This window comes from Alexandromys fortis, unplaced genomic scaffold, assembly GCF_014885135.2.
Source record: "Alexandromys fortis isolate MF-2015 unplaced genomic scaffold, M_Fortis_MF-2015_v1.1 scaffold_85, whole genome shotgun sequence".
NCBI lineage: Eukaryota > Metazoa > Chordata > Mammalia > Rodentia > Cricetidae > Alexandromys > Alexandromys fortis.
Window position 1 is genome coordinate 3,085,390 of NW_026067975.1, and position 24,788 is coordinate 3,110,177.

The following is a 24,788-nucleotide window of genomic DNA, read 5'->3' on the forward strand; positions in this document are numbered from 1 at the left end:
TTGCAAGTTCAAGGCCAGCCTAGTCCACTTACCTGTTCCAGACCAGCCAGACCTACACAGTGAGACCTTGTCTTAACCCAAACCAGATAAATGAAACAAACAAACAAAAATCAACCAATAAGTGGTCCTACAACCCCCATTCAGGAACATGAACCTAAGGCATTCCAAATGCTAGGTAAGTGCTCTACCATTGAGCCGCAAACCAAAGTCATTAATAATAATAAATTCTAAGCACATTAGGAGCACAAGGAAGCTATCGAAAGCCATCAACAACTGGTTTACAGCCATCAGCGCCATTTTCCTGAGTGAACACTTAAGGTCGCTGTCAAGATGACCAGGGACGAGGGATGGCGCTGCCCTCAGCGCTGTTGTGCAATTGCTGCAGGTGGCTTTTAAAGAAGGTGTAACATTTTCTGTCCAAAAATCTAACTGGAAAAGGGAGTAAGCCTTTGCAGGGTACGTTTTATAAAAGCAAAATCTAGAAGCCAGCTATGGTGGCAGAGGCCTACGATCCAGCACTCAGGATCTAAGACTGGAGAACTTCAATTTTTGAGGGCAACTTGGGCTATGTAATGAGTTCCAGGCTAACCTGGGCTACACAGTGAAACCCTGTTCCCAAAACAAGAACAAAAACAGAGGTTTGGCTCATAAACACACACCTCAGCTTTACCTCTGTGATTTCCGGATACATATGTGAACATAGCCTACTCACAACATGATGGCTTAGGGAGTTCATATAAGAGTACAAAGGGCTAGAGAAATATCTAACCTTTTATTGAAGACTCTAAATAAGTGGACATTGTATCATGTGACTGAAGAGAGAGACTGATACATAAGTTTCAATCCTTAACAAATTAAGGCACACTTAATGTAATCCAAATCAAAACGCACACACCTGTTTTCTTTGGAACTGGACCAATGATTTGAATGTTTGCCTAGAATAAACATCCAAAATTTATTAATCTGTTTTGTCATGGACTTGCCTTATCAAAGAGAAAACAAAGCTTACTCTGAAAGTATAAAATGAAAAACTGCAATGTGGTGGTAGTAATGTAGTGGACTCCAGAGACAAAGTGACCACATTTGAGAGCTTGAAGTTTGGGGCCTGGGAATGTAGCTCCACCCTTGTAGCATGTGTGGTGCCCCGTGATCCTTAATACCAAACACACACACACACACACACACACACACACACACACACGTGCTCACACGATGGAATGTGTGATCCAGTTAAATGGAAAAGGATAGGTATTAATTAGCTCTTCATCTGGGTATTTGAGGAGATAGTCCAGAGTAAGATTCCGCTTAAGTCTCAGTTTTTAGTCTTAGGAGATACATGAGCTTGGGTGATTCCTCAAGTTCTACAATACTCACTTTTCTTATCTATATGAACTTTAGACAGCATTGATGGAGGAGGGTCATCTGTCTATGTGTTACTCTCATTGGTTAATAAAGAAACTGCCCTGGCTTTTTGATAGGGTAGGATTTAGATAGGTGGAGTAGACAGAATGGAATGCTGGGAGAAAGAAAGCATAGTGAGTCAGACGCCATGATTCTTCGACCTGAGATGGATGTAGGCTAGAATCTTTCCTGGTAAGCGACCACCTCGTGGTGCTACACAGATTACTAAATATGGGTTAAAGTAAGATGTAAGAGTTATCCAATAAGAGGCTGAAACTAATGGGCCAGGCAGTGTTTAAAAGAATACAGTTTCTGTGTAATTATTTCAGGGCATAAGCTAGTCAGGCTGCCGTGAGCGGGGCAGCAGGAAAGCAGGCCAGCAGCTCCTTCTACACAGTATTTTTTCAGAGTGCCTAGCTTGTAGAAATTCATCAGTAAATGTTAGCTATCATCATTACTTACATTATTTCACACTCTAATAAAAACAGATTCCAGGCCGATTAGAAATAGAAATAACAAAATAACAGAAAAAATGTAGAAGAGTATTTGTAAGAATCTCAGCACGGAGATAAGGTAGGGAGACAAGAAACCACCAGTTTTAAAGGAGAAGTACAATACAGCAGCACAGGCATTGAATGGAGACAGAACACAGGTGACCCCCACTCAATATTGATATGGGTGATCCTTGGGATTACTACTGCAGTTCCTGGAAATGCCATTCCAGCTGGCAGGCAAGTTAAAATGAAATTTATATACGCATTTCGACTCAGAAGTTTTACTTTTGAATATGTAACTTACAAAAACAAAAATGTCAATATAAAGGCCATAGATATATAAGAAATTTGTTGTGTTCTTTTTTTTTTTTGTATATTACATCATTGGTGGGAGGAACCAAAATGAAAATAATCTGAAATTTTTTTAAACAAAGGATTGGGAGAACAAGTTATGGAATATTATGTAGTTCTACAAAAGAATTACTTACATGTATGTGTAATTTTAATGTGAAATGATAAAGCAGGGGTGATGACACGGTAGCCAATGTGTTCTCAGATAGCACCTTGCACTATGGTTTGGCCTCCAAACCAAAAGAGAATCAGGGGTATGTCTCATGAATTGGAGGTAGAACTGAGAGGTGGCGAGCCTTTAAAAGATGGGGGCTCATAGGAGGTGATTAAGCAATGGGGGACACTGCCCTTGGAAGAGATTAAGGTAGTTCTATGGGACCTCAATAGTTCTCACACAAGCGAGTTGTCAAAGCGGAGTGCCCTGAGCCCTGAATTCTCTCTGACTTCCTGTCTTACCGGCTGACTTCTTCCATTTGCATACCATCTGGCCGTAATCCCACCTGCTGTGTACTGCTCACAGTCAAGGAAGCCCTTGCTGCTCTAATGCCACCTCCCAATTCCAGACTTTCAGCTTCCAAAATGTGAGCTAAATACCCTTTTCTCTATAAAACAGCCAGGTATTTTATTGTGATAACAGAAAGTGAGAGCCGCACTGTGCTAGTCTGAATGTGAGGTCCTTGTCAACGCTGTTGCCCGGCAGCTCTTGGCCTTATCTGCCTTCTCTTCCCTGATATGTTCTGGATCTTTGCTTCCTTATCTCTCCTCCAGCTTTATACTGTTCTTCACTGGCTTCCTCTCCTATTCTCTGATGATTTGATTTGATTTCTCTCCTTTAAAAATATCAACACAGTGACAGTCTCTGGGACAGGAGTAGGCAAATGTGCATGCTTAGTTAGCTAGCTTCCTTGAGTGAGAAGGTTTTGATTTCATGTTGTCAATAAGGGATGGGGGTGGGGGGTGGGGGGTAGCCCTGCATACATATGCATTGATCTATATAGATTTCTCTGGGGGCAGAGGACCTTCGAGGTATACATAAGAGTTAACATTTGACTTGACACTTATTTGTCAAACATCGATTTGTCCTTGACTAGAAAGCCCTGGTGATGTTGTGACTAAAATTATGTCAGTTGACAACTGTGGGGTGATCTGAATCAACAAAGCAGTCTTTCGTCATCATACGGTTTTGTCCACTTGGGGTTTCTTATCCATAAAGAAGGCAAAAACCCCCAAATGGATAAGCAAATGATTGTAAGTAAGGTCTCCAAGCCAAATACAGTCTTTTTGACCAGAAACAGCATTCTAGAATTTCCGAAGTCTGCTGTCCTGTTGGCTCCTCTGCCATGGCATTGTCTCACAGACTTGGGTGGCTTCTCCTGAAATTATATTTTCTCCACTCTTGAGGTCTGATCGTGGTCCAGTAGGGTCAGTTCCTGGCAAGAGCTCCTCCTGGCCAGCAAAGGGCTGCATCTCTGATGGCAGAGGCAAAGAGAGAGTTAGGGGGGGAGGAGGTGAGAGAGGGAGAGAGAGACAGAGAGCACCCTGGCAATGCTTCTTCTTATTAAAGGACACCAACTCAGCTGCATTAAGGACCCACCTTAATGATTTTTTTTGAAAACTGCCATCACTTCTCCTAGGCCTCATATCCACACTCAAGCACACCTAGGATTACGGCTTCATTCTGGGAAAACGGGGAGGGACGCCATTCAGTCTTTAGCGACTGCCTCTCAGATTTCTTCGCTAAATTTTTAAAAGGCTGATGGAGAAAAACCCGTTAGAAAAGAAAACTATATTCAGGCGTACCTTTGTGCCGTTGTCTGAGAGCGTAAAGAGATTTGAAAACTGTCTTGGTCCTCTGGCTGCACATGTGTTTGTGTGTTTGTCAGATCAATCTCTTTGCTTTTGGGCTAGCCAGCGGGGGGGGGGGGGGGGGGGGGGGGGGGGGCGCGGGGGGGGGGGGGAGGGGGGGGGGTTGGAGCTCACTAAGAGGCAGCAGAACAGCGTGTTCCATTATCCACACGCTAAACCACAGGATTAACGAACATTCTAGCAAAAGCAATCACATTTATTAATGTCCCTACAGAAATGTGGTCTAAAACAATAAACTGAACCAGAATAATTTGATATCTATTAATCAGATAAATGGACGCCCTTCAGTACTCTTCCTGATACATTAAAACTTCCCTGCTAATCAAAGGATGGAGGAGATAAATATTTTATCTTTTAAAAGGGTGACTTTGGAAAGAGAATAAATTAAAAATATGTAAGCAATTAATTTGCCTTCCCTCCCAGCTTATGACTCAGGCAAACCGCTGCACAGATTTAATGAGCCCAGTTTTCTCCATTGTCAATGACATTACAGAGCTGAAGAAGAGCCCACATGATTGACAGGAAAGGCTGGCAGGGATTCCAGAAGGCAAATGGGGAAGAAAGAGATTTTTTTTTCTCACCCATTCACCAAATATAATTCAGTACTCCTCTTCAGAATCTAGTTGGGATGATTCGTGTTGATTATCAGCTGAACAGAATCACCTGGGAGATGGGCCTCTGCTCATGCTCGGGCAGGGGAGGAGGGGATATCTTGATTGGATTACCCTGAAAAGGGCACCGTGAGTGGTGCCGTTCCCTGGGATCCTGGACTAGATAAGTGGAGGAAGAGAAGTGAGTAGCAACATGCTTTCCTTGCTCTCTGCTTCTCTACTGTGGATGCAACGTGACCCTCTCCCTAAGTTTCGGTCTCCATGACTTCCCTGCCGTGATGGGTTGTAATCTGGAACCATGCTCCAAAAAACTCTCGCTGAACTAAGCTTGTTTTTGTTGGGGGTAGTACAGCAACTGAAAAAAAGAACTAGGAAGCCAGGACCAGAGTTTTTCAAAGTGATCCCATTTAAGCTCCTCACTAACCCTTCCCAATGAAGAAATCAGAGAGAAGAGGCTTGTCAGAGGGAAAGGGAGGTTGGAGGGCCAAAGAGAGAGAAAAAAGAAAACCTTGACCTGGTAACAAAGTGGTGTTTCATGTGCAAAGCATCCAGTCTTTGTAACACCGTGCATGGTGCAATGATCCATACCTACAACTCTTTGCTAAATCCCTGAAGGCAGAGGCTGTGTCTGTCTTACCTGGCTCATTGATTCCTGTACCCCTCCTATCACTCTCCAGAGTGCTCCCTGGTGGCCACTGTAGGAAGCAGGGCATTTTCTGTGATTATTTGCTTCCCCTTGCTAAGAGTTTGTTCATTTCACTCCAGCTAGGCCTCCCTCTGATGCTAGGTGTCACACCACAGTTCCCTCCAACCACTTTCCAGGTGGCTCGCAGGATGATCTTTGGGAAGCAAATCATATAATCTTGGTCTAGAATAAAACCTCAGACCTTCCTGTGGGTCTAAGCCCTATGGCACTTTCTGCTTCACTATCTTTTTCTGGGTACCATATTCCCCACACTGTCTCCCCCTCTTCCTACTTTTCTCCCTCTCTCTTCACTCTGTCAACGATCATGGAAAAATACCTACGCAAGAGATCTTACAAATAAATGCTTATTTTATCATTGTTTTTATACAACAATTTAGAATAACCTCAGTTATTCTAATAATAAGCCTCAGTAGGAGCAGTGTGTTAGTGTCTTGGTTATTTGTCTATTGCTGTGAAGAGACACCATAACAAAAGCAACTTATAGAAGGGGAATTTTATTGGGGCTCACAGTTTCAGTGGGTGAATCCATGACCTTCACAGCAGGAAGCACGGCAGCAGGCAGGCAGGCAGGCATGGTACCAGGGCAGTAGCTGAGAGCTTACACCCTGATCTGTAAGCACAAAGCTTTGAAACCTAAAAGCCCAGCCCCAGGAACGTGCATCCTACAACAAGATCACACTTCCTAACCTTTCCCAAACAGTTCCATCAAATGGGGAATAAGTCATTCAAACATTGAGCCTATGGGGGCCATTCTCATTTAAACCATCACAGTTAGTTACTTGTTTTCACTGCTGTGATAAAAAACAAAACAAACAAACAGTAATGAGAGCAACTTAAGGTAGAAAGGGATTTATTTGGCTTCACAGTTCTGAGGTTTAGTTCATCATGGCCAAGAAGTCTCAGCAACAGGAGCTTGAGACAGCTGCTCACACTATAGCCAGGAAACAGAAGGCCATGAGTGCTTGTGATCAAATGGGTTTCCTCTTTTTGTATAGTCTGGGCCCTCAGCCCATGGAGTGGTGCCATCCACAATGGGCAAGTATTCCCACCTCAACCAACCTGGTCTACACAATGTTCCACAGACATGCCAGAGCCTCCTCTCATAGGGGATTCTAGAGCTCATGGAGCTGACAATTTGACAATCAAGACTTACCATCTTAAGGGGCCCATGTGCTATACCATCTACCTTCTGAACTTCAGAATATTGTACAACAATAAAAACCTCCTAAAATGTAAGTTAATGTTGGTCAGCTTAGTAATGTCTATCAAAATTAGCTGTTCATTTATACCTTATGCAGTTTTCCTTTGAGAGATTTATCCTGAAGACATGTTTGCATACTTGAAAGTGGCTAAGTACAAGGTTTATAGTCTAACACTGGTTGGAACAATGTACACTAAAGACAACTCAAGACTTGATTGATAAGGATCTGATTAAATTATGGACTAGCAACACAGAACACCATGCTTCCATATCGTCTTAGTTAGGGTTACTTACTATTGTTATGGTGAAACACCATAACCTAAATCAAGTTGGGGAAGAAAGAGTTTATTTGGCTTACATTTCCACCTCATAGTCTATTGCTGAAGGAAGTCAGGACAGGAACGCAAGCAGGAACCTGGAGGAGGCAGCAGCTGAAGCAAAGGCCATGGAAGAGTGCTGCTTACTGGCTTGTTCCCCATTGTAGGGCCTGCACTTCGGGACTGTGTGCAAGCTGGGAACTAAGCTGGAGACTTAAACAGACACAGAGAGAGAGAGAGAGAGAGAGAGAGAGAGAGAGAGAGAGAGAGAGAGAGAGAGAGAGAGAGNGAGAGAGAGAGAGAGAGAGAGAGAGAGAGAGAGAGATAGGGACAGGGTCCTTGAACCAAGAATGCCAACTTTATTGTGCTCAGGGGCAGCTTATATAGGGCTCTGGCCACACCCCAGCTCTCAGGATCTTCCAGCTTCAGACTCATCAGAACCCACTCCTCTGCCATCAGGGTCTCATTCTCAGAGCAGCTGCAGACTGCTCAGAGCAGAGGAAAACAAATTGTTTACAGGAAATTCAGGGTCATGGGGTCCACAGCCCCCAAAACCACATGACTTGCTTAGCCTTTTTTATAGATCCCAGGACCACCAGTTCAGGGATGAGTACTACACACAATGGGCTGGGCACTCCCCCACCAATAAGAAAAAATGCCCTACAGTTGGATCTTATGAAGGTATTGTCTTAATTGAGGTTCCCTCCTCTCCAGTGACTCTAGCTTATGTCAAGTTGATATAAAACTAGCCAGCATATGTATGAATGAAGGTGCTCTAAGAGATGTCCTGATTGAAATGGAAGACACTTCAAGATGATCAGGCAGTAAATGCACATAATATTTTTTTTTAAAATTGGAGGAAGAAGCTAGGCAGTGGTGGTACATGCCTTAATACCAGCACTTGGGAGGCAGAGTCAAGCAGATTTCTGTGAGTTTAAAGCCAGTCTGGTCTACAGAGTGTCGTATGGAGGCTGTTTGTTTGTTTCTTGGCTGCCCAGACTCCTGAAATAACCACACAGAAACTGTATGAATTAAATCACTGCTTGGCCTATTAGCTCTAGCTTTTTATTGGCTAACTCTTACATATTAATTTAACCCATCTCCATTAATCTGTGAATCGCCACGTGGATGTGGTTTACCAAGTAAACTTCTGTCTATGGAGACTACATGGCTAAACGCCACTTTCCTTCTCCCAGCATTCAGTTTAGTTTTCCCCATCTAGCTCTATTCTGTCCTGCTCTGCTATAGGCTCAAGACAGTTTCTTTATTAACCAATTGTATTCACAGCATACAGAGGGGAATTCCACATCATCTCCCCTTTTCTGTTTAAATCAAAAGGAAGGTTTTAATTTTAACATAGTAAAATTACATATAACAAAACAGGTATCAAGCAAGAATTAAAGTTACAGTACTTTATATACTTTATCTTTTATCATAACTAAGGAAAACTATAACTAACTATTCTTGAACTCCATCAAAGACTCCAGAAGGTTATAATATTGCCTGAGTAAAAAGGAAGTACACTGTAAACAACTTCCAAAACTCTAGAATTGACAGAGACATCTCACTGCCTGGACAGTCATCCAAAGTTCTTCTGTACTGTTGGGGCATCCTTCTTCAGCCTACTGACCCATAGTATCCAGCAGACTTTTCCATGAAGCAGGAAATTTCAAAGACAGTTCTGCTTATATTGGCAGTTTGTCAGTCACTTTCTTCTGTGTCCTGCAGAATGTCTTGCAGACTCTTTCATGAAACAGGAACCCTGAAGGATTGTCTCACCTTTAGGGTAAGTTCAGCAGTCATTTTTCTGTGGGTCCTGCATGTCCAGTTCATACAGCACACCATCAAGAAGTCTAGGCAAGAGCAGTGTCTTGCCCAAATGACTAACAAATGTAATCAACAGAGCAAGTTCCAGGACAGCCAGGACTGTTACACAGAGAAACACTGTCTTGAAGAAATGAAAAACAAAATAAAACAAAAGAGGATGAAGAAGAATCTGGATTCTATTCACATTTGGTTAAAATGCATGTGAACACTCCGTTGTCATGGAAAATAACAAAGTTTATCATGAAATTGGTGTGGAACCTCTGAGGATGAGGGACAGGAATGAGAAAAATGGTTGCTTACAAGCAGGGTATGTTTCTGCTGGGTAGAACATGCATTACACACCAACATGGAAAGAAAGAACAGAGGTTTTGTGATCTTAAATTCTTTTTATAAAGGCTATACAGGCATCTTATCAAAGACATTATACATAGACACATCTCTTTTAATTCTGCTCTATAAGGCGCAGGTAATATGTTCATGCGATTAAAATCCAAGAACTATTAAAATATGAACAAAGAATTTTTCTTCCCCACTCTTGTCCCTAGTCTGCTGTCTCAGTTAGGGTTTCTATTGCTGTGAAGAGACTCCATGTCCGTGGCAACTCTTATAAAGGAAAATATTTAATTGGGGCTGGTTTATAGTTCAGAGGTTTATTGCATTATCATCATGGCGGGAAGCATAGTGGCATGCAGGCAGGTGTGGTGCTGGAGAGTCAGCTGAGAGCTCTGCTTCTGGATCCACAGGCAGCAGGAAAAGACTGAGCGAGTCACTAAGCCTGGCTGGAGTTTCTGAGACTGCAAAGCCAGCCCACAGTGACACACTTCTTCCAACAAAGCCACACCTCCTAATGGTACCACTTCTTACGGACCTACGGGGGCTGTTTCATTCAAACCACCACACCTACACAGAAGAAAGACCGGAGAACGGGGTCTTGGATTTGCAGAGCGAGGGGAATGAGAAAGACCATCCCTTTAGCTGTGTGATTTAACTTTTTTTTTTTTTAGGAAGCCTGTAGGGGCTGATGATATAGCTAGGTAGGGAGCCATGTGCCTTGCTGATATCTAATAATTAGTTAATTGCAAACAGTGTTGCTGGGATGGGTAATCAATGAGCAGATCAAAGGTCGGGTTCTGAGAATATTAATGATGCTAGTCCAGACACATGCTGGCACTGAATCCTTGAAGTGTTGCTAGTCTGATTTGAGATGCAATGAGTATAAATAGACTCCCTGGATCATGAGGATTCAGAAGAGAAAAAAAAATCACTGATGGTCTTTAATATTGACTATATGTTGAAATGATAATATTTGTATGATAATATTTGCATATATTGTATTAAATCAATAAGTTCCTTCTTTATTTTATAGATTGGATTTTACAGAGTAAAATACACGAACAACTGGAATTATGGGACCATTCTATCCTGGCTCTGCTTCTAATTTTTTAATGTAATAGCTACTAGATCAATTGAAGCTATATATATACCTAGGGTTTTTTTTTCTGTTGAACAGAGTTGATCTTAAAATGCAGGGGAAAGGTCCCGAGGAATCAGCTCTGCATGGCTGAAGGTCAGGGGGTTTGAGGGACATTTTGGAAATGATTGCCTCGTTTTGTTCCTTTGCGTTCCAGGTGGCATTGGCTTTTTCTCAGCTTGCTGGGAAGAGCCGGGCTCCGAAATACAAGGCAGTACGTAGTCTGGGCCTGCCTGGTGGCTGGAGCGGTGGCATTGGAAGGTTTGCTCATGGGATGGTTCAGGCACTGCTCAGATTCTCCTGTCCTTCATCTCGGGGTACCTTCCCCCCTCTTGTCTTAATTGGCTAATAATGCCTGGAAGTGTACCCTTTTACACAGTCTTGTTCCGTGATTAACACGAGCCTTTCCCTTAAACATAGGAGAGATAATGACTCACCAATTAAAAGTAGAAACTATTTATGCAGAGGACCTAAGTCGGTTCCCAGAACCCACATCCAGTGACTCACAACTGCCTATAACTCCAGCTTCAGAGAATCTAACACTCCCTTGTATCCTTGGCTCTTGGGGGGGGGGCTGTTGCCACCCAGCTCCCAAATAAATCACACGGAGGCTTCTATGAATGCCTGTCCTTAGCTTGGCTTGTTTCTAACCAGCTTTTCTTAACTGATATTGTCCTGTCTATCTTTCGCCTCTGGACTTTTTTTTTTTTTTTTTATGTATACAGTGTTCCGCCTGCAGGCCAGAAGAGGGCATCAGATCCCATTATTGATGGTTGTGAGCCACCATGTGGTTGCTGGAAGTAGAACTCAGGATCTCTGGAAGAGCAGTCAGTGCTCTTAACCTCTGAGCCATCTCTCCAGTCAACCTCTGGGCTTTTACTTTTCTCTATTTCTGTGTACCTTTCTTTTCCTTCTAAATCTGTGTTTGGCTGTGTATCTGGGTGGTAGCCTTCTTTTCTTGCTCCTTGATCTTGCTTCTTCTTCTCTTCCCAGATTTTTCCTTCTATTCATTCTCTCTGCCTGCCAGCCCTGCCTATCCTTTCTCCTGCCTTGCTATTGGTCGTTCAGCTCTTTATCAGACCAATCAGGTGTTTTAGACAGGTAAAGTAACACAGTATCACAGAGTTGAACAAATGCAACATAAATGAATGCGACACACCTTACATTATTAAAACAAATATTTCACAGCATAAATGAATGTAACACATCTTAAAATAAGGTACTACGACATTCTCGTCTGGCCTCAGTGGGTACTGCACTCATTTACACAAACCCGTATACAAACACACATTTATACATGCAATTAAAAGTAGCAATAAAGTATTTTTTAGATGTTGACCCTCTAATGAAAAACACAAAGTGAAATGCCAGGAGATGTTGTTGCTCATGTTGTATGTTGACCAAGATAAAAACAAAACAAAATTAAAAAAAAAATCAAGTATAAACCCAGCAAACAAATAATAGAAAAATAGGATGGGAGGTGGTAGAGGGAGATGAATTGACGGCAGCAGCAGGAACTTCAGTTGTGAGCGTCTTTGGATTCAGTCAGTGTTTATCCTACAGATACAGGCATAGAAAACCGACATGCATAAAGAGGTGTTCATCGCAGCTTTGCTTTTTGACGGAACTTTGGTGGAGACAGAGGAAGTTAAGCAAGAGCATAATTATAATAGAACTGTGGGACGGCATCAAGTCTTTAAAAGTGCGGTGCCTTTAATGGCTAGCAGCTTGCTGACAACGAGCCACTCCGTGGTCGGCTGCAGGAAGATCACCAAGAGTTAAGTTGGAAAAGGCGAAGGTGATGGGAGAAGGGGACAAAGCACAGAGGCATTCTGTGGAGAAGAAACCGTCATGGATTTCCCAAGCTAAAAGTCAATAAATGCGTGTTTTTGTTGTAATATATAAGAAATTAGTGGGCATTGTCCTTTAAGGTGGGGAACTGTTGTAGGTAGAGCAGGGAAGCGGGAGAGTTGACCTCTCAATGTCTACTGATTTGTACTTTTTAGGTTTCTATAATATAAATATGTTGCCAATAAGAAAACCTAATTGAAAATTTGATGCTTCTATGTAAGCATGGAATTCTCTTTCCGTCCTCCCTCAAGCTTCCTTCGCCTTCAGTCCGCAGCGCAGGACTTTTCCCCGGGACTGCACCTCCTGTTACTTTAGAGCAAACCCGAGTTCTTTCCTCCCATTCTGTGCTGATGAAAAGCTTTGTGCATCTATTTGATTGTATAAGGCAGGACCCAGACTAGATTTCAAGGATTTCCCCTTGTCCTCCATCCCTTTCTTCTGACTTAAACATTTACCAAAAGGCTAGTCTTGCTGGAGTGTGCCTATATAATTCCAGCCCCTGGGATGTGGAGGCTGGAAGACCAGGAGTTCAAGGCCAGTCTCCGGTACAGGAGTTTGAAGCCAGTGTGAACAGGAGAACCTGACTCATAAACAAAACAAAGGAACAAAAACGCTTCATTCCATGCCTATGGACTCCTCCTCCTCTTCCCTGAATCGCTTATATGAAGACCACTTATCTCATATTCTTCTTCTTATCTTCTGATACACTTTGAAATCTACATTTTGATTTTTATAAAATTGAAGAGGGAAAGGGAGTAAACCCCACCCTAAATACCATGTGTGATATGCCCTCTAGTGGCTATATACTCAAACTGTTCATTCACTAGCCCCTAGTTTTTCCAAAAAACGACTGTTATTTGAAAAGCTAAGTAAAAACTCTCACTCTCAGTCTCACGGGATGGCTCTTGGTCTCACGGGATGGCTCTCAGTCTCACGGGATGACTCAGCAGGTAAAGACACCTGCCGCACAAGACTAGACACCCCCCCCAGAACCCACATAAAAGTGGAAGGGGAGAAACAATTCCACAAAGCTGTCCAGTCTGTGGCATATACTCCCCACATACAACATATCCTGCATCTATAATATATATACATATAAACATATATACATACACTCATTATATGTACATAATATACATACATAAACACATTATATGTAGACTTTTGGAGTCAGGATAGCTCTGGCTGTACTAGAACTCTTTAGACCAGGTTGGTCTCAAACTCAAGTATCCACCTGTCTCTGCCTCCAGACTGCAGATATTAAAGGCATGAACCACCACATCCAGATTAAATTAATTAATTTTTAAACTCTATGCATTCTTTTAAAAAAAAATCTGGGGGATACACAAAAAATATATCTCAAGATATGGCATACCTGTGGAAGAAAATGATTAAAATATCTCTAGCTACTACCCACCCACCTTTCCCAAGCCAAATACTCAGGGCAAAGGTGGTTTTCAGTTTGGACCCAGGTGTGTGGATCCCGTCACTCGCTTGGCAGTGGAAACCTACACTAACTACAGTCTAATTTGCCCATGAGAGTAACAAGAGAATCTGCATAAAATACACAACTACCAGTGTGGGTGGTGAAGAATCCTCATTTTAGTGAATTATCTAAGAACAGGTAGGACTCAGAGAAAGATCAAAAGCAATGTCATTTGTGGAGTGTCCTTGTGCCCAGCTACAATAAATGAGGGTCTCTTTGGACAAACTTAGGGAAAATCAGGCTATCAGGGTGTACTCCTCTCTCCCCCCCCTCTCCCTCTCTCTCTCTTCTTTCTTTTTTTGTGTTTTTTTTTTTTTTTTAATTTTTGTTCTTGTTGTTTGTTTTTTTGAGGTTGTTTCTCTGTGTAGTGCTGGCTGTCCTGGAAAGAGAGCACTTTGGTCCTGTAGGGAGGGAAGGTCAGCTCAGTTAGGAATGAGTGGTGGTCATCTTTACGAAAGTGACGGATGGTTGTCCTGGGGCCAACGGTGCAAGGTTCCTCGGCAGAGTGCTGTACACTGTTGCTAATGGAAGAACTTCTCGTTTCCTTTTTCTTCCTATTGTTGGCCATGCTTTAATATTTTATGGGACACGTGCACTGGAAGGGACAGAGGCAATGAAGGAACAATGGTCGTGCTTTTTCTTCCTGGACCTTAAGTAAAGGGCTTTCAGGTAATTACACTTCTCAGTTTCAGGTATGTCATAGTTGGTCTGGCTGGATTTCTTTGTGACTGATTGGTGCATTCATTCAATTATTTATCTCTTTTTCCCCTGTTCACTTCCTTTTAAGTCATACCTAATGGCACTAATTGTAATGTGTTTAATATGTATCTTTTGTTTCTTGTTTATACAGTTTATTATTTTGTGTGCATCTTACATATTTTCCGTTTATTCAGCCGACTTGTGTTTTGAGACCCCGGGCCAGCCTAGATTGCTCTCCAGAGTCAAAAATGACCTTGACCTCCTGATCCATCTCTGCCTCCAGAGCGCTGGGAACATTAGCACCGTGCCCCGTGCTGAGGATTGAACCCTCCTGTATGCCTGGTAAGCACCCTGCCCACTAAGCTATATCCCAAGCCCTATTTTTTATCTTGTTTTGTTTTTAGAGATAAGCTCTTGTCCAGGAAAAAAATCACAAGGTCAAGAATCAGATACAAAAGAAATTGGGGAAGGGGAATAAATTCTACTCCACAGGGAATTGAACTCATAGCCCTTATCTCAGTCTTGAGTTGGGGGTTCTATATGTGACCCTTCCACTGGCCATTATTATGAGCAGCATTGATAGGTGCATCATTCTGAGAGCTTCTGGTATTATAATCAAATAAATGTGTAGCCCCGGCTATCCTGGAATTAATTACTATGTAGACCAGACTGGCTTCAAATTTTGAATGATCCTTCTGCCTCTGCTTCCGGAGTGCTGGAATTACAGGTGTGTGCCAGCACACGCAGCTCTTGGTGTGTGTTCCTTTCTGATAATCCTCCCAGCAAATCACAGTTAGCCAGCTGTCTCTTAAATCCCTAATACAAAAATAATCTTTCTCCTTATGAAACTAAAAAGGAATATACTTGGGATGCATATTGCGGGAAAGGGAATTTCTGAGCCATAGAACTGAATATATTTAATTTTAAGAGACGTACAGGATTGTTCTTGGAATGGCTGAACCAATGTCTTCTCTAGAGTAAAGGCCACTGAAAGGCCTATAAGGTTTAATTACATCCCATCAAAAGGTTTAATTGCAGGCCCCTGGGTTCGGTCTCCAGGGGAGAAAAGAGTGGCTCTTGTTTTCTATCTTCCCTTTCCCTGGCGCTGGATTTAATCTTGTACATGTTTTGAGCAGTAACAGTATTTTCTAACTCTATTGTGTGAGGTCTGCACCAGATCTCAGGAGCCATTACTATTGCGCTTGGAGCCCTTCTGACATTGTGCAGAAGCCCAAGTTAACCTCATGGGGCTGAGAGACACGTGGGAGAAGCTCCAGGTAGGCTAACCTCCTCACCTGAGATGCCAAACACTTTAGTAAGCCATGAGATACCAAAGCAGAAAATGGCTGTCAAGCAAAGCCCACTCCAGACTCCCTACCTCCAGAATTGTGAGCTAGTAAAATGGCGGTTGTAAGTCAGTAGGACTGGGGTGCTTTTCTCTGTAGCTATAGATGTGTGGTAAACTCCCACCAGAAGAACTAATAGTTCCCACTCCCCACGGCCACCTGGCATTGGCAGTTTTTCTAATTTTACAACTCTTAAAGGGACAACCACTTTAATAGCAATTCCTCCAAAATATCTAACGAAGTTGTAACTTTCTTTATATTCTCAGTAGACCTTGGGCCTTTTCCCTTTAAACTATATATTTATCATTTGCTCAGCTTTCTTATGGAGTCCTGTCATTTCTTCATGATCTGCTGGAGTGCCTGTATATTCTGGGTGTTTCCAGTGTAGTCTTCAAGCTGAAGGAGCACACACAAGAGGCTAACAAAGGGTTTTATTCAAAAGCAAGGCTAAAGAATACCCACTAGAGAGCAGCCTGGCTCTGAGAGACTGGTGCAGCTCAAGATTGGGTCCTAATCATTGCCCGGTGGCTTCCTTTCCTGGGTCCAGGAGGATTTGCTTACTAGGGGCGAAGTTGGGTGCTTTTCTGTTCTGATTGACAGGCTTAGGTGATGCAACCACTTCCCATATCCTTTCCCACAATGCATCTGAATTTGATCACAGGCACGCCCAATTAGGCACAAGCAAAGGATTTTTCCTAAGAGTTTACTCACAGGATGTAGTTTGCATTCCAGCACATGCACCCAAAATGAGTTCAGTCTGGACCAGCCCACTGCCCTGGTCCCAAGATATATTCCAAGATGTATTTGAGCACAGAAGAGGGGTTAATATGGGTTTCCAGAGAACTACAGGTCAGTGACTGGTAGCTTTGTACGGAGAAGGGTTTGTGTGCAGTCAGTGTAGGTGGGGGTCCTGCTACTGAGTGCTTTGGTAAGAAAGAGTGTGTATATAGCCCAGTCTAAATTGCCTTGCTAATTTCCCTCAATACCTTTTCATTTTTTTTTATCTCTTATATTCTGTAATAGCTCCTTGTGTCTATTGGGTTAGTTAGGGTTTTTTACTGCTGCAATGAAACACCATGACCAAAAACAAGTTGGGGAGGAAAGGGTTTATTTGGTTTACATTTCAGCATTGCTGTTCATCACTGAAGGAAATCAGGACAGGAACTCAAGCAGGGCAGGATCTTGGAGACAGGAGCTGATGCAGAGGCCATGGAGGGGTCCTGCTTAGGGGCTTGCTTCCCATGGTTTGCTCAGCTTGCTTCCTTATAGAACCCAGGACCAACAACCCAGGAATGGCCCCACCCACCATTGGCTGGGCCCTCCCCCCATTGATCACCAAATAACAAAATGCCTTACAGCTGGATTTCCATAAGTCATTGCCTCAGCTGAGGCTCTAGAGCTTGTGTCAAGTTGACACACACAGACACACACACACACACACACAAAAAAAAAAAAACACCCAGTGCATTTCCCCATTAAGACAGGGCATTCTTTGTGGGTCAGGCTCGACTCATAAGGGTCAACGCCCTCTCTGAGGCTGGCATTGCAGGAAGCACAACCAGGCCCTGTACTGTAATTGAGGTTCCCTCCTCTCAGACGACTTTAGCTTGTGTTAATCTGACGTAAAGCTATCCAGTACAGTGTTATTATCTCAGTTTTACACATAAGCAACAAGAGATCCAGAAAACTTGACATTTGCTGTGTTAGGTTTATGTGCCCATACAGTGGAACAGGGTCTAGACTCTCAACTTCTCATCCCGCACAGCCTGCCTGGCTTTTCAACTCATGGTCCGTTTACCCTCCATGATCACTCCAAAGGCTGGTCAGTGGGGCAAGGTGCTCCTCAGTGAGCACCAGCCTGGATCCAGAGTTTGTGGTCAGCTATTCATATTCAGATCCCATAGTATTTTATTTAAACAGCAAGCCTACTGCCAGCAATGGCAAACATGCTAAAACCAATGTTCTGTGCTGGATTTGGGTCACATGGGTAATAATTTACAAGATAGGTCTGCGGGCGGTAGGAATGATGCAGAATCTGTAACTATAATATTACAGTTCAGCTAAATGATTAAAAACCAGTGGGCCTGGGTTCTCACAATACAAAAAGGAAGCAGGGCAGTGGTGGTCCATGCATTTAGTCCCAGCACTCTGGAGATAGAAGCAGGCAAACCTTGATTTCAAGAAGAGTTGAAGGAGTTTCCGGACAGCCAGGGTTACACAGAGAAACCAAAACAACAACAAACCAATAGAAAAATGCCACGTCCACAGCAGTGACTGCCATGTAGTGACAAAATGCCTCTGCGCTGGCTTTTGCCTGCTGAAGGATTGGGGTTAGAGCTTCTTGGAGCGAAGCCCCAGGTGGTCCCCTGGCAATCAGTGGTCAAGATAGGACCTGATGCCGTAGGCAGATCTCATATCTGGAGATGGCCTTGAGAGCGAGCCCTCCTGACACCATGAATGATCTTTCTCTGTATTTCTTAATTTTCATGTTTAAAGCTGACCGCTTACCAAGAAATCAAAGTAAGTCCTTGGCTAGGCACCACCGTTCATTAAAGCAGTCCTTGAGGAACTGAAGTATGCCCCACGCCACATGAGCCTGGGAAACTTTATTAATTATGAAACAGAAGCGGCTAAAGTTGATATGTTATGAGGGAATCGTCATAGTGAATCAGATTTAGAGAGAAAAGGAGAGTTAGAGAAAATTCCCCTTTATGGAAAGATTAGCTAGATCCCAGAAGCCCTGGTGTCTTTATAGTAAGAAGGAAAGAAAGGAAATTATTGAAAACATGAGACCAGCTTTAATATATTGGCATAGGATATGGAGCAAAGAATAAAAAACTATATAGATGGAAAGCTAAACACAGGACCCTGGGAATTGGTCTCCCACGGTAGAATGTAAATAATGGTGTGAGACAGAATTCTAAGAGACAAAACAAAACTAAAAGTCCTTGCCAACATCTTGAGCACGTAGAGGGGAGCACGTAGAGGGAGCTCTATTTTGATTATGCTTAGCCTTGATTTATGTCTGGAACCCTGAGTGGGGTGATGTAATGAGCCTGCCAAGTTCTTTGATCTGTTTTGTACAAAAACTGAAGCTTTGCAGAAGTAAAATTGCAGCAGATTTTCACTACACAGTGTGTCTGTCTGTCATTCCCTTGCGTCGTATCCTGGCTATCCTATCCTTCACCCTGTTCTCCCGTGGATAGTGGTCTCCAAGAGGGACGGTCCGTGGCAGAAAAAAAGAGTGTAAGTTATTTCCTTTCCTTTTTCTCCTTTCAGTGGAGCCTAGATTCCATTTGGATAACAAATTTTAGGCCATATATTCCATATAATCTAATCCTAGCTATCCCGTTTCATCTTCCCTGGCAATAGATTGGTTAAAGCATGAGTACTTACACATCTCTGACCACACGGAGAGAAAATTTGCTGGAATGGTTTCTAAGAAGTGTCCTCCCTCCATTTTTTCTTTCTCTTTTTCTTTCTCTCTCTCTCCTTCTCCCCCTCCCTCTTTCTTTCCTTCCTTCCTTCCTTCCTTCCTTCCTTCCTTCCTTCCTTCCTTCCTTCCTTCTTTCTTTCTTTCTTTCTTTCTTTCTTTTTTTCNTCTTTCTTTCTTTCTTTCTTTCTTTCTTTCTTTCTTTCTTTCTTTCTTTCTTTCTTTCTTTTTTTCCCTGAGACAGGGTTTCGTCTTCTCTGGGTAGCCTGTCCTGGAACTTGCTCTCTAGACCAGGCTGGCCTCGAACTCATGGAGATCTACCTACCTCTGCCTCCAGACTGCTGGGATTAAAGATGTGCGCCACCATCACCCGGCTCACGTGCCAGTCTTAAAAGAGACAGGCAAGGTTTATGCGAGTTGGCAGGACGAGGGGACTAACATTTGTGTATTTCGTGCCATTGTCCACTCTCCTGCCTCCAACTGTTCCCTATTTACTGCCTAGGTGTTAAAGACAGGCAAGGACAGGCAGATCTTTGTGAGTTTGAGGCCAGCCTGGTCTACAGAGCTAGTTCCAGGACAGCTAGGGATGTTACACAGAGAAACCCTGTCTCGAAAAACAAAAACAAAGACAGAAAAATGGTAGTAAGGGTCATGTGAATCCATCTGAAACTAAGTATACAGCCCCAAATAGTGAGGGGCCCGGTTGCCGTGGCCCAAGGGTGAGAGGGTTGAGGCATGAGTGGGCTAAGGATATTGGAAGAGTCTACTGCAGGTTAATCACACAGGAAGAACCAGACAGGAAACCCAGTGGAAGAGCTGGAACTCCAGATGTGGCTGGAGCACTAGGAACCAGCCGAACAGAGAGACGAAACGAAGGTGCTTGTCCATGTTGCCTAAGTGAAGGGGAAGGAGGGAGTCTTCAGGTGCAGCCATGGGAAAGGTGCCCAAGGGAAAGCCTGAAGAGATTTCTTTGTGGACAGGGAACATAAGCAGATGCAAAACAAAGAAAGGAATTAGGGAAAGAAGAAAGGAAGGAAGAAAGAGAGGAGAGTTGCAATAATGGGCCTTCAGAATTTTTTTATTGAAGAATGCTAATAATATTATGAAGAATTATGTGGGATGGAGAGGCTGCTCAGTGGTTAGAGCACTTGCTGCCCTTGCAGAGGACCTGGGTTCTGTTCCCAGCTTACAACGGTTTGTAACTCCAGTTCAAGAGAATTCAACGTGTTCTTCTGGCCTCCTAAGGCACCAGGCATACATGTGGTGCATATACATATGTGCCAACAAAATACACATAAAAATTTTAAAAACTCGAAAAATTAGTCTCCTAAAACTTTCATGTAGAAATACAAATTTTAAAATGAAGATCCTATGGTTCAGTTGGAAAACCATTCCCCGACAGTCTTCCAAATGGGCCTTCGTGGGGGTCTCTTACTTCCAGCACCACTGCAGCTGGTGACGGGGATGCCGATGTGGTCTAGTCATTGGGCTTTGCTCAGGCAGGACAGGAGCTAGGCCTGGATGATACAGGAACATGAGCGTGGCTCCTGAGCATGAAACATTCTACATTAAAGAAAAAAAAACCTCATTTGTCTCTATAGGACAAATGACTCAAATTCTTTAATAAAATTCTCTTAAGGGAAAAAAAAAGAATTATGAACAGTGATCCAGGCACAATAGCATGTGCCTGTAATCCCAAAATTCTAGTCTGAGATGGGTAAGGTTGTGAGTTCAAGGCCAATGTGGGCTACATTGTCATACATTAGTATGACATTATCTCAAAAAGCAAAAGAGAATGAAACACTAGAATTATGAAAGGTGGTGGTAAAACACACACACACACACACACACACACACACACACACACACACCCCAGTTCAGGAATACCCCTGAGAATCGATGCTGCAGATCAACACATAAGCAACAGTAATTATTTCCCGTTATCTAATTACTTAAATGTGGCTTTTGTCTTCATTTGATGCAATGACATATCCCAAAACAAACAGAGAAGAAGGCCTACAGTGAGAGAGTGTGTGTCCTGCCACCCGAGTCCCAGAATCTTGTTTTCTTCCCTAGAGACAAGGAGAGTTTCCAGAGTTAAAAGGAATAAACTGCGCGAAGGCATTCACAAATATACCTCTTACATCACATCAGGCGATTTGTTGTATAACAAATTACCCAGCATTTTATTAGTGCCAAACAATAAGCCTTCCTCCTACTTCAGGGCTGAACTGGCTCTGGTGAGGGCTTTCTAAGGCAGGCTGGAGTCAGGCTGCCAGCTGGTGCAGGTAGGCGATTGGACAGGCAGCTTCGTTTGGTCTCTGACTTTTGGCCTGAGCCTTCCTTCAGGTTTTTGCTCCATGGCCCTCTCAATAGGAGCACAAGAACAGGAACTGGCTACATTAGAGCAAGGGGAGGGGAGCGGGGGACCAGAAACTGCAGGATAAGAAGCCAAGCTGATCTTGGAAGGACAGCCTGTCACTGTTATTGTGGTCTGTTTGTTAGAGGCAAGTCATCAGGTTGAAGCACCAGTCAAGGGAAGGGACTCAAATAAGGGGCTGAACTAGGTTGGAGGCCATCAGGGGTCACCTGCCACGTGTGTACTGCTTTTTTTTTTTTTTTTTTTTTTGCACTTCCATACTTTCTCTCATGCCATTGCACAGTATCCACGTCGTTCGGGAAGACCCCCTCACTTTGACATGTCGTGCCATCTCAAGCCCATTCCACACAGCATTCTTTGGATTTGTGACCATAATCGAAAGTCCCATATTGGCAGACTCTCAGATGCTTTGGGTCGTTGGCCACACGGTGGCTTCTCAGCATGTACCTTACATTTTGATGACTACGGCCAAATTGCCAGTAGGGGGCGGTTGAACCAAGCTGCAAACCCAAAGCAAGGGCTGCCTGCCTTATCCACAGCATCTCTCTACAAATTCCAGTGACATGGGGAAAGTGAAAGACTAAAACTTCAAAGCTCCTGGATTGGACGAATAGGAACATTTGATTTTTAATGGCTAAAGGAGGAACAGGACTCTGCTATTCCTTTAGTTGGATTTGGATTTACCCAGACTTTTTTTTTTCCTATTATTCAAATAAAAGCTGCAAATGGTGGCTCCCACCTGCAACCTCAGCAGGTAGGAGGCTAGGCTGGGGGGGATTATCAAGAGTTTGAGGCTACACAGTGAGATGCTTTCTCAAAATAATGATGATGATGATGATGATGATAGAAAATAAAGAACACACACAGATACTGGTAAGAAGCCTTCAGCGCGGGCCCTGGTGTACCTGGGGAGCCCTCTGGTTCTAGTGACATAGCCCGAGATGACATTTCTTGTCGAGGTTGCTGTCTTTCTTAGCAGTATTTTATAGTCGTCTTATTAGATTCAAACTCCATGGGATATGGCGCTAGATGCCATCAAATTGATACTGAATATTTACCTTGGAAATGTTGCACTTTTAGCCATTTTTGGTTTTCTTCCTGATCTTTGGAGGCTGCAGGGTAGAGTTTAGCAATGGAACGGTTAGCCAACACTTCTCCATGTGACACACGGAGAAGCTGACTGATTGTAGAAAAAGCTCTGCAACATGAAGGACAGCTGGAGGATCTTAGGCTCTTACCCTGCAGCCTCTGTCTTTCCCATGCCTCAAAGATCAGCTTCTTCAGCCTATAGCAGGGCAGAATATAGCCAGTCTGGAAGAGATGTAAAGAGAAAGTAGGCAGAGTCAAGGAGATGCCCGTAGCTGCTGAAGGAGACAGTCGCCAGATGCTTACCAGTAAGCCACAGCCTTGTGCCAATAAATAGATTAATAGAGATGGGTTAATTTAAGATGTAAGAGTTAGTTAGTAAGAAGCCTGAACTAATAGGCCAAGCTGTGTTCGCTAGTTAATATAGTTTTTGTGTGATTATTCGGGTCTGTGCAGCTGGGAAATGAAAGAGCAGTCTCTGGTTACAAATGATAATAATAATAATAAATAATGAGTATTGTAAGAATCCACTTACATGTGGTACTTACAATGATTGTGTAGAATCCAAGGCTAAGCGGTGGCTGCCAGGGGCTGATGGGAACAGGGAACAGAGACTTGATTTTAATTGTGTAGGGATGAAAACGGGAGAATGATGGCTGGCAGCCTGAAGGCAGTTGTCTCCTCCCAGAGCCTCTGCTTCCTCAGGAAACAGCACTACCCTGCTGGATGTAGCCAGTGGAGATGTAGGACAGGCCCCACTGCTGGGGCATCCCTGGTCTCTCACATAGCTTTGCTACCCTGACTCTCTTACAGACGTTTCTAAATAAACACCTGTGCTAGTGTGCTTTTCGGTCTCTTTTTTCTTTTAACATCACACATCTAACCTCCTTTAAGCTATTTTCCTTTAAGCACACTTATTTTTCCAGCCTCAGAACAGACCCAGTTCGCTCACTGAAAGCTTGGCCGACAAGGGTAGATTATTAGAAGGATTCAGAATTATAACGATAACACGTCAAGAGGTTCCTAGGGTCTTCACAGAAACCCTGCTGGGGTGCTGGGGTGGTAACTCACGCCTTTAATCCCAGTGCTCAGGAGACAGAGTCAGGCAGATCTCTGTGAGTTCAAGGCCAGCCTGGTCTATATAGTGAGTCTCCATTTTAAGAAAGAGAGCCGGGTGGTGGGGGCACACATCTTTGATCCCCGCACTTGGGAGGCAGATCTCTGAGTTCGAGGCCAGCCTGATCTATAGGGTGAGTTCCAGGACAGCCAGGGCTACACAAAGAGGCCCTGTCTTAAAAATGGGTGATTTATTTTCTCTGCCCTTAGCAATGACACTATGTGGCAAGGCAGCACCCGAAGTCTATATAGCCTGTCTATGTAGAAATCCCACCATTCTCGGAGTGAAAAAAAGTTGTAAATTGATGAGAAGATCGGTACTGTTTGTATATGGAGACTTTCAATTGTTTCAAATTAGCATTAGTTGATCTTTTAAAAATAGTCAGGTGTCAAGGTCTCCATCTTTCTCTGGAAGGCTTGTATCAAGTTCTGTGATTCAGTCCTTACATATACTACCCCTTTGTTGTTTGTTTTAGGTAGGGTCTCATGTAGCCCAGCCTAGTCTTGAACTTCTGATCCTCCTGCTTTCACCTCCCAAGTGCCGGGATTATAGGCATATGCTAAAGTACCTGGTTTCTGTGGGGCTGGGGGTTGAACTCAGGACTTTGTGCATGCTAGGCAAGCACTCTACCAACTGAGCCACATCCCCAGCTCTCAGAGATGAAATTATAATTTTATTACATTTATGTATGTATGCATGTATTTTTTATATATGCATATGAACATCCCTCAGCTTGGGAGGAGTTGGTTGTCTTCTATCAGGTGGGTTTCAGGGATCAGTCCAGGTCACCAGGCTCAGCACCAAGTGCCTTTACCTGCTTAGAGATACAATCTTTTTTTTTTTTTTTTTGGTTTTTCGAGCCAGGGTTTCTCTGTGGCTTTGGAGCCTGTCCTGGAACTAGCTCTGTAGACCAGGCTGGTCTCGAACTCACAGAGATCCGCCTGCCTCTGCCTCCCGAGTGCTGGGATTAAAGGCGTGCGCCACCACCGCCCGGCTCTAGAGATACAATCTTAAAAAAATTTTACAAGATTTTATTTATGTGTATGAGTGAATATTTTGCCTGTGTGATGTCTGTGAGCCATGTGCATGGCCCACAGAGGCCAGAAGAGGGCATCAGATCCCTAAAACTGGAGTTACAGAAGGTT

General features: G+C 43.4%; 1 protein-coding gene and 1 long non-coding RNA gene across 4 annotated transcripts in view; both read left to right on the forward strand.

The window, feature by feature from the left end:
• Positions 1 to 1,466: 1,466 nt before the first annotated feature.
• LOC126510600 (uncharacterized) lies at positions 1,467 to 11,797 on the forward strand. Its single transcript, XR_007594444.1, has 3 exons — positions 1,467 to 1,593; positions 8,676 to 8,733; positions 10,403 to 11,797. It is a non-coding gene; the product is annotated as an uncharacterized lncRNA (long non-coding RNA).
• A 2,199-nt stretch (positions 11,798 to 13,996) lies between these two features.
• The window catches only part of U2surp (U2 snRNP associated SURP domain containing), a 70,411-nt gene continuing 59,619 nt past the window's right edge, over positions 13,997 to 24,788 (forward strand). For all 3 annotated transcript variants that reach the window (XM_050157223.1, XM_050157228.1, XM_050157224.1), the window contains exons 1-2: positions 13,997 to 14,251; positions 14,476 to 14,623. The gene's annotated coding sequence lies outside the window, so the exon portion shown is untranslated. The remainder of the gene's footprint in view (positions 14,252 to 14,475; positions 14,624 to 24,788) is intronic.